Source organism: Sciurus vulgaris (genome assembly GCF_902686455.1).
Source record: "Sciurus vulgaris genome assembly, chromosome: 4".
Classification (NCBI taxonomy): domain Eukaryota; kingdom Metazoa; phylum Chordata; class Mammalia; order Rodentia; family Sciuridae; genus Sciurus; species Sciurus vulgaris.
Genome location: NC_136464.1, coordinates 71,463,406 through 71,478,143, shown reverse-complemented (window position 1 = coordinate 71,478,143; position 14,738 = coordinate 71,463,406).

The following is a 14,738-nucleotide window of genomic DNA, read 5'->3' as shown; positions in this document are numbered from 1 at the left end:
ATTTCTATTTATCACTTCACAGTTGAGTGATCCATGGTGTTTCATACAGATCCTCTTTCTTAGGAAAAATTCTTAATTTGCAAAATAAGCCCATTACTTCTTTATTGATGCCTCAAAGAATTCTTTGGCATAAACCATGGGGAAGAACGTTTCAATTTATTTCAAGGGGCTTCTTAAAATTTTCTAGATTATGGATAACCTGATTGAACAAGTTTCAGAGTCAGTGACCACTGTTCAAGTACTTTCCAAGGTAAATATCAGATGGAAGAAGTGTATCACTTACATGTCAACAATGGCCACTTTCTTCCAGGTTTCCTGGTAAAGACAAGTTTTAGTGGATAAAGTATAATCCTAAATAGTTAACATTTCAGTATGGTTATGTCACATAGGGAATTTTGTATGTTAAAAACTGAGCAATTACTAGGATATAAACATAACCAAAATGCATTGTACTTTTTAGGCAGATTAGTTTTAACATCTCCTAAACTTCCTTTTTGGGATATTGGAGAACATAGGAAGAAATGTTTGAGTTCTGAGTCACTGTGAGAGACAAAGTTTACAGAAGAAAATACTAGTAATTATTTAGCAGAAGATAGCATTACTAACTGAAAAGTGTATCAGCTGACATTGATCAAGAACAGCATTGCACATCATTAGAGTGAACCCAGCTATTGGGAATAAGAAGCCAGAGATACTGTTTGCTGTTTCTGTGATGGAATGGGATCTCCCTGGGGCAGCAGGTAGGGTTGTGCAGTAGTGTCTCCGGATTTTGAGAGTATGGAACACTATTATGGGAATTCCACTTACCACGATTTGATGATCATAGGACATATTATCATCTTTTTTCCTTTTTTATTAGCATTCCATATAAAATTCAGTGATTAGAACATAAATGGAGCTTCATGGCTTTAATATTACATAAGTTAGTATTCACATATTGAGCCAAAAGAATATAGTACATGTTAAGAAGATAGTTGGGCATGTTCTTTACATATTGTTTCCAATGATAAAGAACTCTTGGATTCTATAAAGTAGTAACATATTTTAAAATTAAAAATAATGTTTGCTTATTTTGTGCATTTCAGTTGTGGAAGATTCTTTTATAGATGTCATTTATATAAAATTAACTATTTCTAGACATACCTGGATCTAGATAAAATCTTGAATATTTTACATGCCCAGGTACCATGTTTGTATATAAAATTACCTAGATGAGATTAATTATGATACAAAATTTAAGTGTAATTTATGTGCCATATATTTAAACAAATAGAATCAAATTTTCTGAGCTCCTTGAGAACTTGTAACTCTTTGTCCAGTTGACCAGTCTATGGTTGACCTTTACAAAGTTGTAGTTGTACTTCAGTGAATAGAAATACCACATGTTCATTTCTTCTCGGCCTTTATGCTACAATCAAATGTAGAAATATCACATGTTCGAAACTTAAACTGAGTACACATAAAAAACAAAAAACAAAAAACATGCCAGGCATGGTGACACAGGACTCTAATCCCAGTGGTTCAGGAGGCTGAGGCAGGAGGATCGCAAGTTCTGAGCCAGCCTCAGCAACTTAGCAAGACCCTGCCTCTAAATAAAAAATAAAAAGAGAAGGGACAGGGATGCGGCTCAATAATTAAGCGCTCCTGAATTCAATCACCCTGTACCAAGAAAACAAAAAAAACCTACTCCATAACAAGGTTTATGTTGTGGTGCTATTTGGGAATCCAGGACATAAAACACAAATCATAAAACTAGGAAATGGTTTGAAAATACGGAGCAAATTTTGTAGATGAATTCAATATGGATTCATTTGCACATCAATTATGAATAGGGATATATCTGCATAGAAAACATATTTATTGATGCATAAATGCATGCATATAATAGTAAAATTATATATAGTTATTGATAGATGCACTTACTAATATATAATTAAGGATAGTTTGTAGGAATCCATCATAATAAGATTTATGAACCCAGAAAAATGCCTTCTTTGTTTTGATTCATCTCTTTTGTCCTGTTTCATATGAAACAGTTTTTGAATTGCCTTCTCTAACTTAAAATTAATCTCTTTACCTCCAATTTAAATGAAATTTCCTTTTTATCACTTTACAAAATTTATGTAACCTCACTGAAATATAGATGTCAAAGATTTTTTCTTCACTGCAAAATAACCTAATATTTATCTAAGATTCACATTATTTTTCACTGATAAAGCTGTAGTGAGGTTTAAGAATGGTACAGAGGAAGCCTAATAGGTGAAAAAGAGTGTTTCAAGCAGTTTTCAAAGTGTGAACTATTTTTCTTTTGGAAAAGAAAGAAGACTGTACCATATTTATAGGACACCACACATGTAGTCAGTTGTATCCTTTCACGACTGATAAGACATTGTTGCAGACATCCTGTAGGCTATCTCTTATACTTCACCAATTATTTTCCTGCCATCATATCATCCAAACAATGTACACATATGTAGTTATTTTTTCTAAATGAAAAAAATCAAAGTTGAAACCCTCCTTTGACCTATTCTGCCCATCAGGTGCCTTTTCATATCTCTGTTCACATTTTCTGAAAATCCATTCAAGTGTCCTCTGTTTCCCAAATTTCATTTCTCTAACAAGCCCTCCAAAGTACTATTCCACAAAAGATTATCTTGTCAAGGTCAGGAATGACCCAAACTCAGACAGATCCAAGGGTTAATTTTCAACTCTCAGCTTAGTTAACCTGAGAAACATGTGGTATCGTTTATCATTGCTACCTTAAACACACATACACACACACCCCATATTTACTTTCCACTTGCTTTTATCCTTATTAACTTCTCACTGTCTCACTGTCTCTTGCTGGAGTATTTCGTTTTGAATCTTTTTTTTTTTTTTAATGTTGCAATATCCCAGGATCTATTGTAGGTTAGATCCCAGGATCTATTGTCAGTTATTTATACACCTCTGTCTCATGATATTCCCAACCATTTCAGACTTAAACTACCATCTATAGGTCAATGACTCCAAAATGCCTATTTCAGCTTCGATCTCCCTCCTATACTCCACACCTGAACATCCAAGTGCTTATTCCACATCAGTGTGCATACCTAGTAAGTGCTCAAAGTTTAATACTGCCCTGGCTGCTCTTCCAGTAAACTCACTACATCTACCCCATCTGAAATTGTCTCCATTTCATTTGATGAGAGCTCTATTCTTGTAGATACTCATTCCCAACACTAGTATTTTCTTTAACTCTTTTTGTTTTCTCTCGGATTGAATAATGCATCACAAAATCTTTCAAGCTTATCCAGGATTTGACCAACTTTTATCACCTTTGTTTCAAAACCAGTAAGATACAAATGATGCTCGTCCATCATTTTCAGTTATTTCAAAAGGTTTTAGGTGGTTTCTTTGCTTCTCCTCTACTCAGTACAACAGTCAGAATTATCTGTCATATAAGTGAGTGCTCATATAATAAGTAACAATTTTGTTAAGTGAGCTCTTAGAAATGATGGACTAGATATACATTTTGCATCATGGGAAGGTATTTAACAAATAATTGTCAACAACGACAACAAAATAGTGTAAAGAAAAATATAGGGCTGAAGTGCTGTTAGAAAGTCAAACACACACAATTGTGTATATTTAGCAAAGAGGTAAATATGAGCTTATCTAGGTACATACATTTATTAACACATTGAAGTACTAACTTGCTTATGAGAGAAGAAGAGAATGGGCATCAAGATGGGAATAAAGGAGGAAAATGTTAAAAGCACATGCATAATTCAAAAAAGAAATTTGTAGGCAGAAAACAGAACTGAAGTCTGTGATTAACTCAAATCCCTGAACCAGTAGTTTAAACAAAAATTATAATGAGCCAGACATGGTGGTATATACCTGCAGTCCCAGTGATTCAGGAAGCTGAGGCAGGAGTATTACAAGTTTGAGGCCAGACTCAGCAAATTAGCAAGGCCCTAAGCAACTTAACGAGACCCTGTCACAAAACAAAAACTAAAAATTGCTCCCCAGCAATTGTGGCTCAGTGATAAAGCACACCTGGGTTCAATCCTTAGTACCAAAAATTTGAAAATTGCTATATTTCTCCCTTTAAGAGTTGTTGTGAAGATTAATTTAGAAAATGTGTTTAAAAAGTTTAGCACAGCTTGGTATGTGGTAGTAAATATGTGATGGCTGTTAAACTATTATAATTATTGTTTTTATTAATGTATTACCAAGCTTTGATTTTTTTTAATTCTCCCTACTAGGCATTTCCATTAATGCTCTTTGTTTTTGTACATTAGTCCTCTCAATTTAGGTAACCCTTAAACCATCAATATTAAGCTGTGGTTTATTTTTAGACACATAATATGAGCTTTAAAAGAACAGATGAATTCTGAGCCCAAGCAGGAGGGAACATCTATAAGTGCAAAGTTTTGTAGACTCAAAACTATGTATCTATCCTTATATATATTATCTATTTATGATCAGATTTAAGCAGAAGAGACTTCCTCAAATATTTCAGTTTTAGAGGATTTTGGCCTTTACAATCATCTAGCTAAATATGACACTTAAAATGTTTTAAAACTCATCTTTCAGATTACAAATCTCCTTTTTAATCAAGTGTTGGAACTGTACCACTTCTTTTAGGCTCAGCAATATGTTCAATTTCTGAATCAAAGTAAGATATGAAATATCAGATTAATCTTTTAGAAATCAAGTATTTGGTAAAGAGTGGTCCAGTGTCTATCCAGCATGAAATTAACCCACATTGCAAAGTTGCAGTCAATAAAAATCATGTTTCTGTGGCCATCTATTGAAAACATACCATAGGAAAATGTACAGATATCAGAATGAGGAAATCTAACAGCTCCCAAGGGACAAGGAGATAGTGCAGAACTGGCATCATCTGGGATTTCTCAGAAAGGGGCGCTCTAACAGTAAGATAGATCTAATGGAATGAATGATTTTCCTTATCTCCTGAAAAGTATGATTATGGCAAAATATTATAAGTGACAAATACTGTGGGTCCAGCCAGTTCTAAAAATATGCTACTAATAAGAAGGATACATTTTTTTAGTATATATCATTACTGATAATATATTTAAAAATGTATAATATGTAAATGTAAAAAATGTAACTACTTAAACAATGGTTACTTTATTAATGTTTAATAAGATATTTTTCATGTAACAGTATTATCTGTCCTCTGCAAAAAGAGTGCCTTTGTATTTAAGCATGATTTGCCATTAAGAGGATAGAAAATGGATTAAATTTAAAAAGCCAGCACAGAACAACAAAGAACCAAATGTTTGATTTCTCTATTCAATTGGTGTTTAGGCTGGTAGTCTTATGCAATATTGTTAACTTATAGCAGAATTCCATGGCAAGTAGTACTAAATATCATTCAAAAATTAGAGGTGCACACTGCATTTTACCCACATTGATACTTCTATAATTTATTTTTCTATAGGTAAACTTGAATACATGGAAATAACATACATCTCTATACATGCACACATACAATGCATAGTCATACATATGTATATAATGACAGACATATATACATACATGTACAAATACACAGAAATACACTGCAAAAATTTCAATAGAATATTAAGGAAGATCTTTAAAAATCCATCAAAATGAGACTTGCTAAATTAATTAGGATATATTCAGATAGTAGAATATTATTCAAAACAAAGGCACAAAATGAAGAGAAAAGTGGTTAGGAAGTGGTTATTTAACCAAGTTGTAAAAGTAATTTTTCTGTATACATATGTATATATATGTGTGTGTGTCCTTTTAAATTTGTATTTTGGAAGCATGCTATACTATTGCTTAAGATATTTAAGACCAAACTGATTAATAAAAGAAAAAGTCAGCACTCACTCCTTCACTTAGGTATCACCTGTAGTCTAACTTTTTAGCCTTACTTATTATTTTACTTTGACCAGTCTGACAGAGAACAAAGCATGGAGGTAGTAATAGATGTTTTTTTCAGGGGAAGCACTCATCTTATAGTAACACCAGTGGAGACTTGGCTGTTTTTCATGGTAAAATTTTCTATTCTCCTTACTTGAGATGTGGCAGGAAAATAGATGAGACAGTGGCATCATAGTCTCACCTGAAATCAACCTTATCCACGGTCTTTTTTATAGGAAGCTATGAGCAAAAGAAGAATCATCTTGTCTTTTTTGATCTCTATGAAAGGCACTATTTTAAGGATCAGTGTTTAGTAAAGGCAGAGAGATGTTTTTATGGAATCAGAGACACAGTTATTGTCAGATTAGCTTAAACAGTTAAGAATCCTGAAGTTCAAGAAAAGTTGCCAAAGTGGTGCTCAACCAGAAAGACCACTCTAATTTTCAGAAATCTGGCTTGCACTCACTTCAATATTAAACTAAAAGGATCAAAAGAGTAAATGGTTTGTTTATTTGTGTGCAGTCATGCATCTGTGTTTGAATATAGAATTTAATCTCTTTCTCTATGGGAAAAGAGAGAGTTTAGTACAGTGTGCATTCAGTTGTAAAGTTTAAAAAGTGAATCCTAGTCCAGTTCTGCTATATTCTGCCTGTGTGATATTAGACCAACCATTTTACAATTGTGATCTGGGGAGAATTTTTGAGAGTCAGGACCAAACCAAAACTGCTTTGTAGTAGTGTAAAGTTCAATTGACTTCATTGTCAAGGAGACATTCATTAAGCCTATTTATCCCTCACCTCAAAACTCAGCAGGGAATACAAAGAATTTCCTTAATGACAGGAAAGCAACATTGCTTTAGATCTCTAGGAGCAAATGGAATTAATAAGGTGTTGCTTTAAAAATACTTAACTGGAACTAATTTTGAGTTGAAGCACAACTCAAGTGAACTTTTCTATGCACATACAAAAGATAACCCAGAGGTTATCTGACAAGACATCAATAAAGGGACCAAGTCCTTCCTATTACACAAATAATGTGTTTAATACAGAGATTCATTTTTCAGTCACTATTTTTACCTATAGTTTAGATAGATTGATTATATTTGTTAATATGCACTTTTTTGCTTATTAAACCCCCTAAAAATTAATAATATTTCTACTCTTCACAGAAACTCAGCACCTGTTATTTTTTCTTCAAGGATACACAGTTGGGGGAGTGGGTAGATTCAGGATTTGGCCCTGCTGGATAGATATAAAACTCCTCAAAAAAATCAAGAACAAACTCTTTTAGGGTGGAAACTGATAATCTGCATAAATTGGTAGATGATTATTGGTAGATGATTATTTTCTTGGACACTATGCTTTTAATTTTAATAGAAACAAAATCCATAAATTGATTGTATAGTCACAGTCATGATACAGGAAATGTAATTACCACTTTAATTCTTCACAGTGATTAGTTCACAAGGGAAATAATCATCAACCCACACTTACCAACTTCAAGTTATTCATTATGAGTGCCTTCATCATTTACCATTTGCTGTGAATTTATCTAATGTTGCACAGTAGTTGTATTTTACAAGTTGACTCTTAGAAAAAATTAACTCCTTGAAGTAAAAATAAATTTGGACCAATTTTTGACATAATAATTACTCCAAATTATTTTTATTGTGAGTGCTATGTGAGCCATCTTCTGCTGTGATAAATTCTGCCTTTTTCTTTCCCCTTGAGAAATTTGCAATGGGAAAATATTTAAAAAGAGATTTGCTAAGCTTTTAGCTTAGCATAAAATAAATGTGATCACCCTTCCTGGCACCAAAGAAACCATTCCATAACATGTTAGAGGAAGAGGCACCTTGAACACAAGGTAAAGTAGTTATGGGTATCCAACATCAGTCAACTCTCCCCCAGCACCAAGAATAAGACACCTGACACTGGAGCGTAGATCTACTTCATCAAGAATGCCCTAAAGGAAGAGAGAGAAAAAACCATTGCTCAGAGTATCTACAGAATACAGAAGAATTGCAATCCCAAGATGTAGAGGCTGCATCATCTTCTGAAAGTTTCCCATTGCCCAAGTTAATTTTTGAATGTCTGTGTTTCTACAGAAACATCTTGAAAGGATTTGAACAAAATAATTCCACAGAGTATTCCTTCTGATGTGCTGTGAGGCACAAGATCTAGAACAGTAAGAGAAATCAATGTGGAACATTGACAGTGCTGAGCTATTCAGCGTGTTACTTTTAAGCAGGATTTTATTCTGTGCCTATCAACTAGACATACCTAATAAAATTACCTTTATTCATTGCAAATGAAATGAGAGAAGATAAACAAAGCCTAGTAACATGAGCAGGTGACAGAATAAGCTTTCAGAGCGGAGTCAAACCAGTCAGATACAAATACAGATCATTCTAATGCAAAGAGGGAGCCCTAAGCAGGATCAATATGGTTTCCTTTTCTGTGCCTTTCTTTGCCCTGTTCTCACAAGAATTCAGTTTTTTCCTCACTGGAATACTTAGATACTTATAAAATGTGTCCTTTCTTTCAATAACCACTTACGATTGGGAAATTGATTCTTTTCTATTTGAAAGCATTTCCTGTGTATGCATTAAAAAAAACACTTTACACCAAGCTCCCTCACCACTCTAGTTCCATAAGTATAATTCAGAAAAACAACCTCCTTCTATTTTGTGAGTGAATCAAAGCATCAACAAAGATTAAAAATAATCACCACATATGTATGCTTCCTATGCTGAGCCTCCAAGACTCTCGCAGCATTTTTTCTGTCAACAAAATGTATCCTTAGGCATTATATTTTCCTTTTTACAGACAAAGTAAAGAATCCTCAAATGCCTGTGTTAGTGCCAGAAAAAACAATCTCTCTTCTATCTTTAATTCAGACTTGTGTTTGACAACAAATCCATTTAAAAATGAGCATAAGAACTATTGAACCACATCACCGCTGACTTTTGGCAGAAATAAGTAACCTCTCGTAGTATGTAAGCCTGATCCTAATTATTAATAAATATATAATGTAAACAATGCAGCAGTGATGTTATCTGGAAGTCTCAGTATTCACAGAAACAGAAACATTGATTAATCCTTCCATTTCCTTCACAGGTGCTCATGTTGTTTGTTTTTCTTCATTTCCAATATTTAAGCTATGTTCTTTCTTCATTCTGTATATTTGAGATGTATAAGATGATGTCTTGATGTACGCGCACATGGTGAAATGATTATTATAGTCAAGCCAAGTAATGTGCCTATCATCACACATAGTTAACTTTCTATGTGTGTGGTAAGAGCACCTAAAATCTATCTCTTAACAAAAATTCAATATGTAATATTCTTGACTACAGTTCTTAGGTTATACATTAGATTTCTAAATATATGAATCCTACATAACTGCAAATTTTACCCTTTGACCCATATCTTCCCGTTGCCACCCCTCTCCACTTGTGGTAACCACTATTCTATTGTGGTTATGGGTACTCTGTTTTTTTTTTTTTTTTTTTTCCATTTTTATTCTACAGGTAAGATTATGTAGTATCTTTCCATCTGGCTCATTACCCTTAGCAGAATGTGCTACAGGTTCATCCATGTTATTACAAAATGAAGGACATCCTTTTTTACTTAGCCAATTATATTTCATTATATACCAATATAAACCTGAATATAACTTCTTCATTCATCCATTCACCAAAACTTAAATTTTTTTCATTTATTATTTATTGTGAATAATCCAACAATTGGCTATGGGAATACAGATATTGCTAGAGGATACCAATTTTATTTCCTTTTGATAAACAGATAGTGTCCATCCTACAATAGTTCAACCTATGATTCTAAAACTTGACAATGTTGCAAAAGCAAGACAAATTTAGTAGGAACCATGCTCTGAGTTTTCAGTTTTTCCCACTTCAGCAATATGCTTTATGATACTTTAGACGGTAGCAGCAAATTGCAGCTTACGGGGGAAATAATGGATATTCCATAGCATACTGTGTTGCTAGGTTATAATTGATAAGCTAGGTATATTAAATGCTTTCAACTTAATATCACCTGCTTACAATGTATTATTAGGACATTATCCCATTTTAAGTCATTTGGTATTTGTTTTCTGGTTATTTGAGGAACCTCAATACTATTTTCATAATGGCATACAATTTACATTCCCACCAATGCTATATATGGGTTCCCTTTTCTCCTTACCCTCAACACTTAGACCTTTTTATTTTCACAAGTGTGAAATAATATCTCATTGTGCTTTCAGTTTGCATTTTCCTATTGATTAGAGATGTTGAGCACACTTTCACGTACTTATTGGCAATTTTTATTTAATTTTTGAAGAAATGCTACACATGCTATTTGCTCATTTTATAATTGAGCTATTCTATCTATCCATATATCTATGCTACTGGTTTGCATGTTTCTTATAAATATTCCATATTATAAAATATTGTCTCAGTCCATAGGCTACCTTTTCATTTTGTTACTTCCTTTGATGTGCAGGTTTTTAGTTTAATTTACTGTATTTGTTTACTTTTGCTTTTGTTACCTATACTTTTGGTGTCCTATTTGAAAAATCATCTCCAATACATTATGGAGCTTTTTTTTGCCTGTGTTTTCTTCCAGGACTTTTAACACTGCAGGTCTTGTGTTTTGATATTCCATTTCAAGAAATTTGGTTTACAGTGAAAAATATCCACTGCCTTTGGATATCCAGTTTTCAAAGAGCTATTTATTACAGAGAAAAGCCTTTCCTATTACATCTTCTTGGTGTCCTTGTCAAGAATTAGTTGACTGTAGATGAGAAGATGTATTTATGGTCTCTATTCTGTGTCATTGGTCTACATGTCTGTTTTAATGCAAATGTCATACTGTTTTGATGACTATAGCTTTGTAATATAATTTTAAATTAGGTATTTTGATGATTCCATTATTTTTAAGATTGTTTAGCTAGACAGGTCTTTTGTGGTTTCATATAATCTTATATATTTTTATTTCTGTGAAATATAGCAATGGCATTTTGATAGTGATTGCATTGGATCTGTATATCACTTTGAATAGCAAATAAAATGCAATACTATTAATGTCTCCAATTCATGAACACAGAATATTTTTCTATTTGTCTTCTTTATGTTATTTTATCAGTGTTTTATTCTCAGTATTTTATTCTCTTTTATGCTAGTAAAAATGGAACTTTTTTTTTTTTTTTTTGGATAGGTCATTACTAGTGTAAAGAAATGCAGCTGATTTTTTTGTGTTGGTTTTCATCCTATAGTTTACTGAATTCAATTGTCACTACTAATGGCTTTTTTTGGTGAAATCTTAAGGGTTTTCTATGTAGGATCATGCTGTCTGAAAAATAGGGATATGTCTAATTTTTCATTTATGGTTTTAAGACTTTTTTTTTTTTCTTTATTGATTGCTCAGCTACTCTATAATACTCTGCTGAATAGAAGTGATAAGAATGAACACCCTTGCCTTTTAGTGGGTCTTAAAGGAAATGCTTTCAGTTTCTTCCCCATTGCTTATAATATGATAAGTTTACATAAACAGTTTTTATTAACTTGAATTTTTTGCTATACTTTCTAAAAATTTCTATTATGAAAGAATGTGGAACTTTCACAATACTTTCTCTGCATCTGTTGAAAATTATGTGGTTTTCATCTTTTATTATTTTAATGTGGTGAATCATACTTATTGATTTGTGTATTTTATTTTAAACTTACAACACAGAGATAAATCCCACTTGGTTACAATTTGTTTTTTTTATATTCCAGAGAATTAATCCAACATACTGATTACTGTTTTGTAAAGTATCAAAGCCCTACTAAAACAGTTTTATGTTTGTTTTTGTGTTTTTGTTTTTGTTTTTTTAACCAGGGATTGAACCCAGGAATATTTAAGCACTGAGCCACATCCCCACCCTTTTTCCATTTTCAGAAAAAGTCTCATGAAGTTGCTTAGGGGCTGGCTAAATTGCCAAGGCTGGCTTTGAATTTGCAATCCTCCTGCTTCAGACTCCCAAGCTACTGGTATTGCAGGTCTGCGCCACCACATCTGACTAAAATGGTTAATTTTTTCCTTGATCATAAAACTTAAGACTAAACTAAACAATCTTCTTCTAAAAATTCCACAATGTGGAACCACCATTTGACCAGCTATTCCACTCCTTGACCTATACCCAAAGGACTTAAAATCAGCATACTACAGTGATGCAGCTACATAAATGTTTATAGCACCTCAATTCACAATAGCTAGAATGTGACACCAACCTGGATGCCTTTCAATAGATGAATGGATAAAGAAAGTAACTGTGGTATATATATATATATATATATATATATATATATATACACACAATGGAATATTATTCAGCCATAAGGAAGAATAATATTATGGCATTTGTAGGTAAATGGATGGAGTTGGAGAATATCATGCTAAGTGAAATAAGCCAATCCCCCAAAAAATCCAAAGGCAAATGTTTTCCCTGATAAGTGGATGATGATACATAACAGGGTGGGGGAGGCAAGAATGGAAGAAGGATGGATTTTATAGAGGAAAATGAGGGGTAGGGAAGGAGTGGGGGGGGGAGGGAAGATAATAGAATGAGACAAACATCATTACTCTATGTACATATATGATTACAAACAGTGTGACTCTACTTCGTGCACAACCAGAGAAATGAAAGTTGTACCCCATTTGTGTACAATGAATCAAAATAAAATTTTAAAAAATAAAAATTTCCATTGTGTTTTAGTACTTATTAGAAAATTATACATTTCATTGCAGATGTCAGAAAATAGTTCTAGAATTGACCAGTTTTCTTAAGTTTAAATTTAAATCATTTCATTCTTATACATTTATTCCTAATGTAATTTATATATGTGTAATTTATGTAAATTATTTGCAGTATAATTTTGGAATTGGAAGTTGGCCACAATTCTTTTAGTTGTTGCATATGCTCTCTGTAATTACACTGAAGGAAATAGAAACTACTTACTTATGATCAGGAGTTTCATCAATCATCAATGGGAAGATTGAGCTATGCATTTATGAATAAACAGCTAATTTAATAAGTTGATTAATAAAAGACATTAGGGAATTTTGAAGTGGTTCTATAAAGAGTTTATCATAGAAAAATCTTAAGAGTTGCTATATTTTCTCATACCTGTTGCAAACCTGGATCTTCAAAAAGAGTTGTAATATTTCACAGCATTGGAATTAAAACTCTTGAAAGTTTTAAAGATGAAAATATGATTCTAGATACTCAAAGACATACTACATAAGCAAAAATGAACACTAACATTTTGAATGGTCTTCCATTATACTTAGTAGAAGATTTACTAAGATTTTCTGTTCCAACCTTTTCCTTGAAAAATAATTTCTTCCACCCAGCAAAACAGAACGAGAACATACTTCTAGTTCTTAATTCAACCACTATCATACCTGACCTTAACTCAAATGAGTAAACAATTAAAACTGTTGTGTGTCTGATGTATATCATATCATGGAAGAATAAATTTAACATAAGTTAAAGTTTGTTAATTCTTACTTAAAATGACTATGTAGTTAAATAATCACATCTTCATTCTACTAAAATAAAATTGCAAAAGCACAAATGGGAATAAATAAACCAGGAAGAGAAGAAAATGAAGTTCAGAGAGAGGAGTTGTTACTAGAAGGAAAGAACACTAAACAAACTTCAAGAAGAAAAGTGTACAGAGTAAGTCAGTGACTCAAGCAGGAAGGAAAAACAACTCAGATAAACAGGAAGGTCCATTTGAGGTAAGACTCAGATCCCTTACTGCAGGCTTCACTGCTGGTTTAAAGGCAACCCTTTTCCATTCATCTGTTGAAGGGCATCTAGGTTGCTTCCACAATCTAGTAATTGTGAATTGATCTGCTATAAACATTGATATGGCTGTGTCACTGCACTATGCTGATTTTAAGTCCTGTGGGTTTAGGCCAAGGAGTGGGATAGCTGGGTCAAATGGTGGTTCCATTCCAAGCTTTCTGAGGAATCTCCATTCTGAATTCCAGAGTGGATTCACCAATTTGCAATTCCACCAGCAAGGTGTGAGAATATCTTTTCCCCACATCCTCACCAACACCTATTGTTGCTTGTATTCTTGATAATAGCCATTCTAATTGAAGTGAGATGAAATCTTATGGTAGTTTTGATTTGCATTTCTCTAATTACTAGAGATGTTGAACATTCTTTTCATATATTTGGATAAAGAAACTGTGATATATATATATATATACACATATATGTATATACACTATATATATATATATACAATGGAATATTACTCAGTCATAAAGAAGAATAAAATTAAGGCATTTGCAGGTAAATGGATAGAGTCGGAGAATATCATGCTAAGTGAGATAAGCCAATCTCAAAAAACCAAAAGCCAAATATTTTCTCTGATAAGTAGATGCTGATATATAATGGGGAGACAGGGGTAAGGGAAGAATGGAGGAACTTTGGATTATGTAGAGGGAAATGAGGGGAGTGGAGGGGGCAGGGGAAAAGGAAAAATGGTGAAATGAGACAAACATCTTTACCCTACCTACAAGTATGATTACACGAATGGTGTGACTCTACATCCTGTACAACCAGAGAAAATTGTGCTCCATTTGTGTACAATGAATCAAAATGCATTCTACTGTCATGTATAACTAAATAGAAAACAATAAAAAAGAAAAAGGCAAACCTTACTAGAGGCAGTTAAAGTGAGAATCAGAATTTTGAACTTTTTTAAAGTTTTGAACCTAAGACCTTTGTGTTTGTGTCTTTCTATGTAGTGCCACCACAAAAAC